This window comes from Bubalus bubalis, chromosome 3 (assembly GCF_019923935.1).
Source record: "Bubalus bubalis isolate 160015118507 breed Murrah chromosome 3, NDDB_SH_1, whole genome shotgun sequence".
In the NCBI taxonomy this organism is placed as follows: domain Eukaryota; kingdom Metazoa; phylum Chordata; class Mammalia; order Artiodactyla; family Bovidae; genus Bubalus; species Bubalus bubalis.
In genome coordinates this window covers 82,314,033-82,329,477 of record NC_059159.1, presented here as the reverse complement: position 1 = coordinate 82,329,477, position 15,445 = coordinate 82,314,033, and the positions used below count along the sequence as shown (strand labels likewise).

The 15,445-nt window shown below is 34.0% G+C and overlaps 1 long non-coding RNA gene across 6 annotated transcripts in view; it reads left to right on the top strand.

Moving 5' to 3' along the window:
* LOC123332766 overlaps window positions 1-15,445 on the top strand; it is a 404,401-nt gene that overhangs the window by 105,255 nt on the left and 283,701 nt on the right. For all 6 annotated transcript variants that reach the window (XR_006549795.2, XR_006549794.2, XR_006549793.2 and 3 more), the window contains exon 2: window positions 855-924. This is a non-coding gene — a long non-coding RNA (uncharacterized LOC123332766). The remainder of the gene's footprint in view (window positions 1-854; window positions 925-15,445) is intronic.

Sequence of the window (15,445 nt, the reverse complement as noted above, 5' to 3'; positions counted from 1 at the left end):
TCTAGATCAGGGTGGGCAGAATATGACCTGCAGGTCAAACCTGGCCCATTGTTTGGTTTTGTAAATAATGTTTTGTCAGAAGACAGCCATGTACAGTCAGTCAGTTACTCTTTTCTATGCTTGATTTGTGCTACAACACCAGTTAACTCATGAAAGAGACTCCAAGGCCGCGAAGCCTGAAATATTTATTGTCTTTTTACAGAAAAAGTTGAGTTCTGATCTAGATCCTTATAGTTTAATATAAAGTAAACACACACATAGACACACGTACACACAAATGTGCACACAAACACAAAAGTCTTGCTTCAATAATAATTTCCATGAATATAGGCATGAATATCTAAATCCTGATTGGTATGAGTGCATCCTCCACTATCATTACAATCCAATTTGTTGAAATATTTCTGTGGTTATGTGAGTACCTGGTAAAGGAAAGCTGTGTTTCTTCAAGGATTATGATCAAGGGAAACAGAAAAGTATAGACCATATGGAAAAAATTCAGGGTTGCTAGTTAAATATGCCTTATGATATGTGTGATTATAAAATGACTTTTACAAAAAAATCATCCTCATATTTAACTTCAAAAACAAAATATATTCTGCTTTTTAAAATTAAAATAGTATATGGTGCATTACCATGTATAATGAACAGGATTTTAGAATTGGAAATGTAAGATTACTTGTATTAGGGCATACTTTGTCATTAATAAGGCAATATAGCTCAAGGTGCAGTAACATTTCAAGCAGTATGTATTTTAAGTGCTTTATAAAATAGTGTCCCTTGAATATAAGTGGAAATGCATAATGCCAATATGTTTGAGAAGTAATATAAAATGTATCTATTTTTATCTTTAGATGCCACATTATGATTTGCAGTCCCCAAATAGGAAGGAATAGAAGAGACAAGGACAACTCAAAACAAATGGTACAGTCTTTAAATATTATTTTAGAATTATAAATGTATATATATTATTTTTTATTTTTTAATAAATTTATTTATTTTAATTGGAGGCTAATTACAATATTGTATTGGTTTTGCCATACATTAACATGAATCTGCCATGGGTGTACACGTGTTCCCCATCCTGAACACCCCTCCCACCTCCCTCCCCATACCATCCCTCTGGGTCATCCCAGTGCACCAGCCCCGAGCATCCTGTATCATTTATCAAACCTGGACTGGCGATTCATTTCATATATGATAATATACATATTTCAATGCCATTCTCCCAAATCATTCCACCCTCGCCCTCTCCCACAGAGTCCAAAAGACTGTTCTATACATCTGTGTCTCTTTTGCTGTCTTGCATACAGGGTTATCATTACTATCTTTCTAAATTCCATATATATGCATTATTATACTTTATTGGTGTTTTTCTTTCTGGCTTACTTCACTCTGTATAATAGGCTCCAGTTTCATCCACCTCATTAGGACTGATTCAAATGTATTCTTTTTAATGGCTGAGTAATACTCCATTGTGTGTATGTACCACAGCTTTCTTATCCGTTCATCTGCTGATGGACATCTAGGTTGCTTCCATGTCCTGGCTATTATAAACAGTGCTGTGATGAACATTGGGGTACATGTGTCTCTTTCAATTCTGGTTTCCTTGGTGTGTATACCCAGCAGTGGGATTGCTGGATCATAAGGCAGTTCTATTTCCAGTTTTTTAAGGAATCTCCACACTATTCTCCATAGTGGCTGTACTAGTTTGCATTCCCACCAACAGTGTAAGAGGGTTCCCTTTTCTCCACACCCTCTCCAGCATTTATTGCTTGTAGACTTTTGATAGCAGCCATTCTGACTGGCGTGAAATGGTACCTCATTGTGGTTTTGATTTGCATTTGTCTGATAATGAGTGATGTTGAGCTTTTCATGTGTTTGTTAGCCATCTGTATGTCTTCTGTGAAGAAATGTCTGTTTAGTTCTTTGGCCCATTTTTTGATTGGGTCATTTATTTTTCTGGAACTGAGCTGCAGGAGTTGCTTGTATATTTTTGAGATTAGTTGTTTGTCAGTTGTTTCATTTGCTATTATTTTCTCCCATTCTGAAGGCTGTCTTTTCACCTTGCTTATAGTTTCCTTTGTTGTGCAGAAGCTTTTAATTTTAATTAGGTCCCATTTGTTTATTTTTGCTTTGGACAACTTAGAAGAAATGAACAAATTCTTAGAAAAGTACAACTTTCCAAAACTGAACCAGGAAGAAATAGAAAATCTTAACAGACCCATCACAAACATGGAAATTGAAACTGTAATCAGAAATCTTCCTGCAAACAAAAGCCCAGGACCAGGCGGCTTCACAGCTGAATTCTACCAAAAATTTAGAGAAGAGCTGACACCTATCCTACTCAAAACTCTTCCAGAATATTGAAGAGGAAGGTAAACTTCCAAACTCATGCTATGAGGCCACCATCATCCTAATACCAAAACCTGACAAAGATGCCACACAAAAAGAAAACTACAGGCCAATATCACTGATGAACATAGATGCAAAAATCCTTAACAAAATTCTAGCAAACAGAATCCAACAACACATTAAAAAGATCATACATCATGACCAAGTGGGCTTTATCCCAGGGATGCAAAGATTCTTCAATATCCACAAATCAGTTAATGTAATACACCACATTAACAAATTGAAAAATAAAAACCATATGATTATCTCAATAGATACAGAGAAAGCCTTTGACAAAATTCAACATCCATTAATGATTAAAACCCTCCAGAAAGCAGGAATAGAAGGAACATACCTCAACATAATAAAAGCTATATATGACAAACCCACAGCAAACATTATCCTCAATGGTGAAAAATTGAAAGCATTTCCCCTAAAGTCAGGAACAAGACAAGGGTCCCCACTCTCACCACTACTATAAATGTGTGTGTGTGTATATATATATATATCACATCAGATCAGATCAGTCGCTCAGTCGTGTCCGACTCTTTGCGACCCCATGAACCGCAGCACGCCAGGCCTCCCTGTCCATCACCAACTCCCGGAGTTCACCCAGACTCATGTCCTTCGAGTCAGTGATGCCATCTAGCCATCTCATCCCTGTCGTCCCCTTTTCCTCCTGCCCCCAATCCCTCCCAGCATCAGAGTCTTTTCCAATGAGTCAACTCTTCCCATGAGGTGGCCAAAGTACTGGAGTTTCAGCTTTAGCATCATTCCTTCCAAAGAAATCCCAGGACTGATCTCCTTCAGAATGGACTGGTTGGATCTCCTTGCAGTCCAAGGGACTCTCAAGAGTCTTCTCCAACACCACAGTTCAAAAGCATCAATTCTTCGGTGCTCAGCCTTCTTCACAGTCCAACTCTCACATCCATACATGACCACAGGAAAAACTATAGCCTTGACTAGACGAACCTTTGTTGGCAGAGTAATGTCTCTGCTTTTGAATATGCTATCTAGGTTGGTCATAACTTTCCTTCCAAGGAGTAAGCGTCTTTTAATTTCATGGCGGCAGTCACCATCTGCAGTGATTTTGGAGCCCAGAAAAATAAAGTCTGACACTGTTTCCACTGTTTCCCCATCTATTTGCCATGAAGTGATGGGACTGGATACCATGATCTTCGTTTTCTGAATGTTGAGCTTTAAGCCAACTTTTGCATCTCCACTTTCACTTTCATCAAGAGGCTTTTGAGTTCCTCTTCACTTTCTGCCATAAGGGTGGTGTCATCTGCATATCTGAGGTTATTGATATTTCTCTCGGCAATCTTGATTCCAGCTTGTGTTTCTTTCAGTCCAGCGTTTCTCATGATGTACTCTGCATATAAGTTAAATAAACAGGGTGACAATATACAGCCTTGACGTACTCCTTTTCCTATTTGGAACCAGTCTGTTGTTCCATGTCTACTTCTAACTGTTGCTTCCCGACCTGCATACAAATTTCTCAAGAGGCAGATCAGGTGGTCTGGTATTCCCATCTCTTTCAGAATTTTCTACAGTTTATTCTGATCCACACAGTCAAAGGCTTTGGCATAGTCAATAAAGCAGAAATAGATGTTTTTCTGGAACTCTCTTGCTTTTTCCATGATCCAGCGGATGTTGGCAATTTGATCTCTGGTTCCTCTGCCTTTTCTAAAACCAGCTTGAACATCAGGAAGTTCGTGGTTCACATATATATATAGTTGTATGTAATATATCTAGTTTAATATTTAATAGCAAATATCTCTATACCTCCTACCCAACTTAAGATATAAAACAATATGAAAAATTTTGATATTCCTGTGAACTTCCTGATCAAAGTTTCCCTCTTCCCTGTTAGAAGTAATAATTACCTTATCTTTACAATAATGATTTAGTAGTTTTTATCTGTAAATTAACCATATATGCATATCTCCTTAAGTAATATAGTATTTAATTTTTCTGTGTTAAAATTTGACCTAAATAGTATCATAGTACTTGTACTTTTCTGTAATTTGCTTCTTTTATTCAACATAACATGTTTGTGATTTGTCCATTTTGATTTGTTTATCTGTAGCAATTTATTTTCATTGCCTGTATAGTATTCCATTGTGTGTGTATATATAATATATATTATATATAATATATTATATATATAATGCATAATATATATTTTATATATATATATAATATATTGGGCTGGCCAAAAAGTTCATGCAGATGGCAACCCCATGAACTATAGCCCACCAGGCTCCTCTATCCGTGGAATTCTCAAGTCAAGATTACTGGAATGGGTAGCCATTCCCTTCTCCAGGGGATCTTCCTGACCTACAGATTGAACCCAGGTCTCCTACATTGCAGGCAGATTCTTTACCATCTGACCCATCAGGGCAGCCCACACACATATATGTTAATTTATTGGCCTTGCCAAAAAGTTTGTTTGGATTTTTCTATAAGATGCTTTGTATACATACATGCATCATAGAATACTTGGGTTGTTTCTAGATTTTCTTATTATGACCAATGATGCTCTGAAGATTTTTATATATATTTCTGAATACACACGTATAGAAATTTCTCTAAGAGCCTATATCTAGGAGTAAAATTGCCAGGTCTGGCTATTCCCAACATTACTAGATAATGCAAAACTATGATTGAACCAATTGGCACTGTCATGAACAATGTTAAAGATTCCTCTTGCTCTACAATCTCGCCACAGGAGTGGGTAAACTTTTCTTTTAGACTTTCAAAGTAATATTGTGGTGAGTTACATTTTATTTCTTTTGTAATATCCTCCATTCCTAAATGGGTTGAATATTTCTCCATATGCTTATAGATCCTTTGTATTTCCTCTTCTGTGAAATACTTTATCCCACTTTTTTATTGGAGCGTCTGTGTCTTACTGAGTTGAAGTTCTTTATATAAAAAGGATAATAGACCTATATTCATTATATAAGTTGTGATTATTATTATTATTTTTGCCTTTGTAGCTTGTCTTAAATTGAGTATTTTGGAGAATAGAAGTTCTTAATTTAAATGTTTTTGAATATTTAAAATCTTAGGGGTTAGTGATTTTTATATTTTCTTTAAGGCATACATCTCTACTTTGATAAATGAAAGGCTCTAATAGTGTGTTTAAATATTTAAAAATTTTACCTATTACAATAAGTCTTGTATTCATGTGGAATTGATTTTGTATATGGTGTAATAAGGCAGGGATCAAATTTCACTTTTCGTCATATGAATTACAATTAACTCCAGCATAGCTGTTTGAATCTTCATACCATGTATGGGTGGGTCTGTTTCTGAGGTATCATTTCTGTCTCATTTGTCTAATTTTCTATTCCTGTGCTAGTACCACATTCTTTAATTATCTGACTTATTTGTATGTTTTGATACCTGGTAGAGCAGATTGTCCCACCCATTTGTTCTTTGGTAAACTCTTGAAATTGTTTAAAAATTGTTACTTAGACCTTAGTATTCGAAAACAATGTCACTGGATATAAAATTTTCTCCTGTTTTGAAGATTCTGTTTCATTGTTATTCCATTTTTTGAGAAGCCAGCATCACTCAAATTGTCATTCTTTTGTAGTAGGCAGTCTTCTTTTTTCCTTTCCGCCACCTGGCTTCTGCTTTGTCTGTCTGTCTGTCCATCTATCTATAGTTTGACCATGATATATACAAGTTTTTTTTAAAAATTGTGTCCTGATTGATTTGTTGGTCTTCCAATCAAAGGATTGATATCTTTCAACAATTTTGGAAACTTCTCTTTCATATTACACATTTAAATATTCCTTTTATTTTCAAACTCCTGTTACATGTTATTGGACCTCCCCACTCTGTCTTTTATATGTTCTAACCTTTCAGATTTTCTGTCTTTTTGTCTGTATGTCTTATATTCTCCCTCTGAGTAACTTCTTCAGATCTAATTTTCAGGTCACTATGTTTTCAGGTGTGTCTAATCTCCATTTTATCTCATCAATTAAAATTTTATTTTTAATGCATTTTTCTCTGTTACTTTTTCCCAATCTGCCTGGTTAATTTTTATAGCCATCTATTCTTCCATATATTTTCAGTATTTATTTTCTTCATGGGTCTTTACTTTTGCAATTAGTTTCCACTAGCTCTTGCTTATAGAGGATTTGTTTAGTTATTTCAAAAGCAGAAAGTGCAATTACATTGTTTGGAAATACTTTTCTGGGAGCTTTTGAGGCCTGTATTTGAAAGTGTTTTCCTGGTACAAGGAAATATGTTTACTTCTCATGGGCACCTGAGTGCATTATCAACCTAAGAATACTCTAAAGTAAAATTTCACCTTGAAACTTTTTACTTAAAATAAGAAGTATGATTTCTGATTCAAATACCATCATTAGTATGCTCCTATATTTAGAAATTCTCATAGAAGTCTACTTTAATTTTATGCCAAAGCTGTGAGTGTTTTCCTCTTTGTGTGTGTTCTAAGTCACTTCAGTTGTGTCTGCTCTTTATGACCCCTTGGACTGTAGCCCACTAGGCTCCTCTGTCCATGGGATTTTTCAGGCAAGAATACTGGAAAGGGTTGCCATGCCCTCCTCCAGGGGATCTTCCTGACCCGGCAATCAAACCAGGTCTCTTGCATCTCCTGCCTTGGCAGGCAGGTTCTTTATCCCTAGTGCCACCTGGGAGGCCCTAAAGACTCATACTTTGTCTCTTAACTCTGTATGCCTGTGGCCAGTTGAAGTCAAATTGTAGACCACAAGAAATTTCTGCATGCCTTTAAGGCAAGTACTATCTCCATTGATTGCTTATTCATATAAATTCAAACTTTTGCATAATTTGAGGCCTTACAGTTTTCCTTTCTTCATTCTCAGTGTATCCATACTTTAAAAAAAAAAAATGTTTTCTATGTTTAACCAGAATTATTTGCTGTGTGCTTGGAGAGATGGTTTCTTTGCAAAACTGGTCTATCACATTGGTAAAAGCATTACTGGATATATTCTTCATCACATCCTGTAATTGAATTTATCTAAGGAAAATGTTTAGCTATGATTGCAGTAATGGAAACATCTTTTGTGCACATATTTATAAAATTCCTTTTTCAATTAGAAAGTAAATAATTACTTGTTACCTGTCATAATAAAATGCTCTGAGGATTGACAGATTACCTCTGTCTTAATTTTTTGATAAAGTAAACCAATAAAGAGGTTTGATTGTACATTGAACTAAAAATAGAAAATTTTAAATCTTTTCAGATTAAATAAAATAGATATTACAAACTTTTATAGATATATAGTTTCTGTTGGTAAGATGGATTAATATGCATTGGAAGCAAGTGTAATATTTGCAAGCTATTGTCTTTCATATTATAGATTATTTAATTAAAAACTAGTAGGCAGTTGAAGTTTTCCTACTGTGTTTTAAAGGCTGTTTTGCAGAAGTATGTTCATAAACAGTTAGAAGTCTTTATCACATTTTTAGAGTGTTATGTAATTTAGATAATGGATTAAGATAGAATTTTTTATAATTTAGCATTGATTTAATTAGTATCTTTCTTAAGTATGGTAGTAGGTTTCTTTGTTTTCAGCATGATAAAACTGTCTACTTTTAGTATGAAAAAAGTAATTTCATTATATGTCTATTCTTTGTAAGGCTGATAATTTTATAGATAAAATGAAAGTTAGATTGCATGTAGACAATAGATTTGGTTTTACAGTTATGAATATGCACATTAATTTTCTGAGCCTTGCCAAATGAATTCAGATATAATTTCAATTTGTGATTTTGAAATATGGTAGGATAAATAGTGAAATAAAATTGTTATTAACTGAAGGTTCATTTCTTTTGTGTTTTTTATCTTAAGCTATATGAAAACTTTTAAAATCAGTTAAAACTCTTGTCTTGTGATGGTTACTTATTTGAACTATTTATTGGAGTTCTGTTTTATTTATGTATTATAAGGAAGAATCTGAGCAATAAACCAGATGCTTTCTTTTTCATCTTCTCACATGCACCTAGATGGCAAGTTTTCTGGGTGATGTTGACAGCTAGGATGTAAGCTTGAAGGGAATTCCTTGATAATACTTTCAGGACCAAATGTTACTGAAAATAAAATGATGTTTTAGAAAACAGATGTTCTATCTACATCAGGAAAGAAAAATAAGCAAATATACTTTGAGCATGTCTGTGCCTGCATTTGTAAACAGAGGTGAATAAGCAGGTTTTCTTGAGGGTTGGAAATGAATCTTTCACCTTTCAGGGACCTGTGTTCTATGACACTAGGTACTCCCTAACAGAGAATGTAGCCATAGAGCCTCAGTAGGCACATTATGAAATTGAAACACACTGATTGCTTATGAAAAATTTCCACACTAGTCAGATCATTGGAGTTGCATGGAAATCTGTTGTTTGCCAACTATGGCTCCTCTTACCATTAATGGAGGGAAATTGGTCCAAATGAATTGTGCCTTTGAGTGACCCTGCCAGGACCCACTTCTGTGACCATTGGCAACCCTGTGACATGAGCAACCAACCCTTCATGCATGAACATGAGCCTAGTTTAACCATACTGCTTAAAGGTTTTTGATAACCTAGTCATCCAGGTCTAGGAACCATAATCTTGATTACCAACATAATTTTGCATTTTACAAAACCTATAAGCCCTCTTGTACAACTCTTGCCATTTTGACATTTTTGAACAGTATGTGCTTTAAACATTTGTAAATATACAAATTTGTAAATGTCACTGTGAAATATAACTCCTATAACATAACTAAAATATAGCTAAAATATAACTAAAGGCTCTTGCATAAATGATAGCAGTATGTTAAATTTATAATTGTGTCTGGAAGTAATGACAAATTTCTAGGAATCTTGGACCTTTAATAATAGTATGTAACTTAACTTCAAAATACAGGGGACATATACACACACCTCTGAATATCCTTGAGCATTTTCTTTTTTCTTCCTAACAGATCAAAAGGATAAAAGAAAGATTATAGAAGAAAAGGCAAGGAGTACCAACTGCCACCCACAATAAATATTTCCCATATTCTAAAACTAATTATTCTAAATTGAATAGAAACTAACTAACTGATTTTGCATTTTTGGCACAGTTATGGCATAGACTGGATGTGCCTTTTGCTCAGCTTTCTCACAGTGAAAAGCTGGGATGAAAACCTTATGGGAAAATTGAAATGGACCATCAAATTCTGTAGCTGCTGGAGAATCAACATTTCTTGCCCAGTGCCTCCATTATATCATTTATTTCTGGATATAAAAATTCAAATCTATGATATTAAGTGGACAAGCAGGCATTAAGCTGTGATATCACTGCATTATCTGATAATTTCCCAGAAGCTGGTCATTCTTACACAGAGTTTGAAGTTCACAGCACCAGATATATGATCTGTGCCAGACTTTTAGGCACAAAGAATAGTATGGGCAAAGTTGACATATACTCCTTGCTTTGGCTACAAAGTGGTTGGGTTCAAGATACTGAAGATTGTTTTAAATCTGAGTAAAATTTAAGGAACAATGTTGTGAACTTGAGCCTAGTTTAGCCATACCGCTTAAAGGTTTTTGATAACTTAGTCAGCCAGGTCTAGGAACCATAATCTTGGTTACAAACATAATTTTGCATTTTACAAAACCTATAAGCCCTCTTGTACAACTCTTGCCATTTTGACATTTTTGAACAGTATGTGCTTTAAACATTTGTAAATATACAAATTTGTAAATGTCACTGTGAAATATAACTCCTATAACATTACTAAAATATAGCTAAAATATAACTAAAGGCTCTTGCATAAATGATAGCGGTATGTTAAATTTATAATTGTGTCTGGAAGTAATGACAAATTTCTAGGAATCTTGGACCTTTAATAATAGTATATAACTTAGCTTCAAAATACAGGTTTAAATATTTCGGCTTCAACCAAATGAGACTAAGAATTTGCAAAGGTACTTGCCTATGTAAGAGGAAAACCCTTTTATCATCCTTGTAATTTTCCTGCAAATGAATCAGAGACCCATGAATCACAGTTTTCTCCAATAGACTTGCAGTGACTTAGTGTTTGAGAATCTTGACAGTGAAACTGAGATATTTCCTTTCTAAATTAGTCTCTTGGGTGTATCTTTATACTTGCATATGTACATCCCCAATGGATTAAAATTCATTGTAGATATGTTAACAGTGTGATACATTATTTTACCAGTATGTCCTAGGAATTTGTAAAGTTCTTAATCTAGAATAATAGAAATGTGTCTGACTAGAGTTAGTTCAGTACTTTTATCTTAATTCTCTGCTTTTAAGAGTCTAGTTTTGGAATTTGATTGTCGATCCCCTTTTGTGTCAAACTTTTCCATGTTTTTTTGTAATCTGTGTTGAAACAGTTTCTTGAATCAGAGCCAGGAGAACTTTCAAGTAATTTCCTTGTAGTATTTCAAATTTAAGAGATTTTGTCTACTCTCTTTTAAGAGCTTTAGTTATTTCTTTTTAGATTGCTTAGAGCCTGGATTCAGGCAGTGCTAAAAGTTAAACAGATGATTCTAAAGAGGTGAATACTTCTTTGACACTGTTCTGTAGAATTTTTGGCTAATATTTAGGAAAGGACTTTCTGCCTGTGCTGCTGGAATCTGTGAACTCTTTTTTTGTCAACACCTTGAGATTGGTGAGAATACTTCAACCTTAACTTCTGACTTTACCTTTGAATGTTGAAAGTTATATTCCATTACTAAATGTATCAAAACAAAAACATAAACATGCAAAGCCATGATTCCCTCCTGAGATACATTCAGCAACATCTATTCCTGGCTACTGTGGCCTGGAACTGGATTGTGTAATTTAGCATCTCATAACCTCTTCTGGAAAGAATATTGTGTACTTAAAAAGAAAAAAAAATATGTATTAGATTTTACATTAGATAATGGGAATGATTCTCTTAAAACCATTTTTATATCTGAAATGTATGTGAGTTGTTAGGGAATTTACAAAGCAGTGGCTTAGTTCCATTATCTTAATCTTTTTATTTTTAATCTATCCTGTCAATATCTGTGGATATTTCTAAAATATAATCAAGAATATTGTTGTTATTTATTATTCTTCTTTATATTGTATACCATTCCATATTTTGATTTGTGTAGGAACAAGCTCTCCCGCTTCTTCCCAGTCCATTCTTCATTATATCTTCACATGCAGGACAGTTCTTTTTTTAGACACACCACATCATAGCTTCTGGGTTTGAAGTATTAGGTCAAATAGGTTTTGGGGTTTTTTTGGGGGGTAATAGTTCCTCCTAAGTATCTTTGATGATGTTTTCATTCTATAAATAGTCACCTCCACTATATTCTAAAGTATATTGAGAGAGTCTCATTATGAATGGTGGTAGATAACAAATACTATCCATGTGTACAATTTTGCATTTTCTAAATAAATTGCTTCAATTTATTTCCATCATTTTTCGAAGTGCCTTGGGCATCAATGAAAATAGGTTCATTAATTGCTAAGTAAGTAATTTTTCCACAAGTATAGTCTTGTTCCAAACACTCATTTGTGCATTTACTATGCGTGACGAGAGTCACCAAACACAAGCCTAGTTATTAAGTGAAATACACATTTCCTTGAATAGTGGGCATCAGGGTCAAATTAAAATCCCACACAGATCATTGCATCACTATGATCATTGCTGGAAAATGAAATCCCAACTTACTTGAATAGGAAAGCTTAGAGTCATCCACATAGTTAGGGAAAGAGTGTGGATGTAAAACCTTCCCTCTATTTCTTGACCCATGCTAATGTTTTCTGCTCCACACAATCTTTCTTCATCCCCTCGGTAAAATATGATCTCTCTGATTTGTCATAACATCTTAACTGTGGTTTTTCTGTATATGATACTCCTTGTCTTAGGTTTAAACACATGCCTTTTCTACCCACTAAAATGCAGGGCTTTTTTAATTGCATGAAGTTCTTTGATCCATCCTTACGGTGCTTACTTGGGTTAGTACCTTGGACAGAGTAGATACTTCTTTGCTAAATGCTTGTTGAAAGCATGAATAATGTAATAATTATATAAAATATTTATTATAGAGAGATGGGTAGGAATAAAACTGAAGAAAAAGGAACTTTATGTTGTTTTATTTCTTCCTCATTTTGCTGTTATGCAAAGCACAAGTATCTCCATTGGTTATTTGGATCTTCACTTTTTTAATCTTCATTCATAGAACAGGAGTGATACATCAGGCACAGAAGGATGTGTTCTGCCAGTTTTGAGTTACTTGTAATTCATGTGTACAGAATTATGAAACACGCCCAAATATGTTGGCTTATCTTAGGCAAAACACAATTTCCAAGCTTTAGGAAAATAAAGAAATTTGGGAAACTATGAAAGATTTGTAAAAGACTCAGCAGTCTAGTGGTTCTTGAATGTTGTAACTTTGATTGCTGTTGTTATTAGCATACTTCTCATTGGCATTTTTAGAAAATTTTATATACGTCTTATGTATTAAAGTAATATGTGTGGTATACTGGGTATATTTTGTGGCTTTAGGCTTTCTGATATGAACAAATGAGGGCAATTTGATTAATAATTTTTGATAATTTCTTATATGAAAGATTCTTTGAAGTCTATATGTTGGGTAGGGAAGAGAAAAGAAAGAGTTAAAATCTAGCAGAGAAAGAGGGTATATTTATAGATAAAGTGATGAGAGAAAGAAAAAACTGCTTTTCTTAAGTGATATAAATATTTATCTACTCAAAGTTAAGGAAATGGGTCCAGGAACTTGAGGACTGTTTAAATTACATATAGATCTGATTTTATGAATCATGAGCAGAGGAAGACAAAAGGATTTGAATTTGAATTTTGAAAAAAATCAGTATAGGCTGGCAAAAGGCAATGTTATGGTAGCTTGTTGGTTTCAGCCAGTGTCATAGTGCTCTTAGGTAGCAATATCAGATGCCTTTAGAATGATTTCTGAGTTCCTGGTACTATACCAAGCTCGCCTGTTTTAATTAATAATAACCCTTTTATGTTATATATTATTCAGATGAGAAAACTAAGGTTTAGCAAGGCAAAGACATATGTTTACCATCACAAAGATAAGAAGCAGCAGGGACTGGTCAAACAGCATTAGACTCTCAAATATGCACCTCTAAGCATTAGGATTTCTTTCTTTATCATAGTGATTGTCAGTATAAATTAATGCACTAAAATGCTAATCCCAAATTTACCTTTTTGTTCATACTCATTAAAAACAGCATACAATTTAAACTGCTTTAAAAAGACTAACAACCTGAAGTAAGAACATAAAACAACTGAAACTTTCATGAAGTTTTGTGGGAGTGCAAATTGGTACACAAGTTTTGGAAGACTGGCATTATCTTCCAAAATTGGTAAAACAGTTATCCCATTGCCTAACAGTTTTGCTTTCTTGTGTATCCATTTTAAGTGAGTGTTTTTGTATACCAAGGACATGTATAATAACAGCTATATCAACATTGCTCGTAATATCCCCAAACTGGAAACCACTCAGATTTTCAATCAGCAGAATGGGTAAGGAGATTTGGGTATAATCATGGAAGTGAAATAAGACATGGCAATAAAAACGTATGAACAACATGCAGTACTATGTTGTTATCCTACCATATTAAACCAAAAGAGACAGATATAGCAAATAAATACATATTATATGATTCCATTTATAGAAAAATTTTAAAATAAGCAAAATATTAGTAACATAGGGTTTAGTAGCTGTGGATCATTGTTGGTGTACTATTTCTTGATTTATGTGGTAGTTACATGGATATATTCCTTTTATGTATATTCATTCAACTGTGACCTATGAATTGTATACTTTCTAGGCATATTTTGACCTCACTAAAAAGTTAAACCTAATAGCCATCATTTGTGAGAAGGGAGATATTCTGGTTAACTAAATATTCTTTGTAAAGATTAAGTTAATAACAATAATGGCCACAAGAAAAAAATTATGTACAGCTCTTGTAACTGGCTTGATAATCTTTTTCAAGACAAGTTATTTTACTTGCCTTTAAGTACAAAATGCACAGATAATATAGCTTCCTTTGAATGTTTGAATTTTTTGTTTGATAAAGATTACAAAAGTAGAAGATAGAGACAATATGGAACGTTCAGCCAAACGTGTATCTCTAATATTCATTGGATTCCTTACCACTGTTTTCTTTTGGAGTAGGAAAGATTATCCAATCACTCTGGCAATTTGGTTTGATTTTGTGGAGATTTTTCATGTCAAGTAAGGAATTAGAATATTGTGGAAGTTCCAATTGTTTCATAATTTGTGCCAAGATCAGACATTTAGGGGACCACTCACCAAGTCCCTGAATACGATCTCTCAACTTTGACACTTGATTTAGTTGCTGGAACAATAAACATTGTAACTTTTTTGGAAGTAAACAGCTGGTCACTGAAAATAGATCTACATCCTCACTGTACATGTCGTTGGTGTCCTTGGAGCAGAGGGTGCCCTCAGTGAATTCAGGCGATCTGACTGACATGAAGCTGGCTTTAGTCTCACTGGTGCTTGGGCACACCCAACTCAAGGTTCAGTCTCTTCTCATGATAAGCATGAGTTGTTTTTTTTTTTTTTTCCTGATAAAAGCATGGATAATATTATATAATTTAAGAGCATAGGCTCTAGAATCAAACAAATCTAGGTTCAGATTCCATCTTTACCTCTATTTATATGCTGACCTTGGAAAATTAAACTTGGGGCAGTGATAGTCTATAGATGTACAGATTTGTTGAGGCAATGCATATAAACTTCTAGCACAGTATCTGCCCCAAAATAAGCTTTCAATGAACATTATCTGTCAGGTGTTAATAGCTATTATTATTACTTGAATACATGATGCTTTCACATGCAACAAGGTACCGCATTAACTCAACTGACCCAGGCACACAAATTAAGAGAAATAAAGTGGACCCAACAAAGTACTCTAAGTGATATATTATTAATTATTCATGTAAATAAATCCAATACACTTTTGTGTAATAGGAAACTTTATTCACTAGAAAATATAATTTTTGTA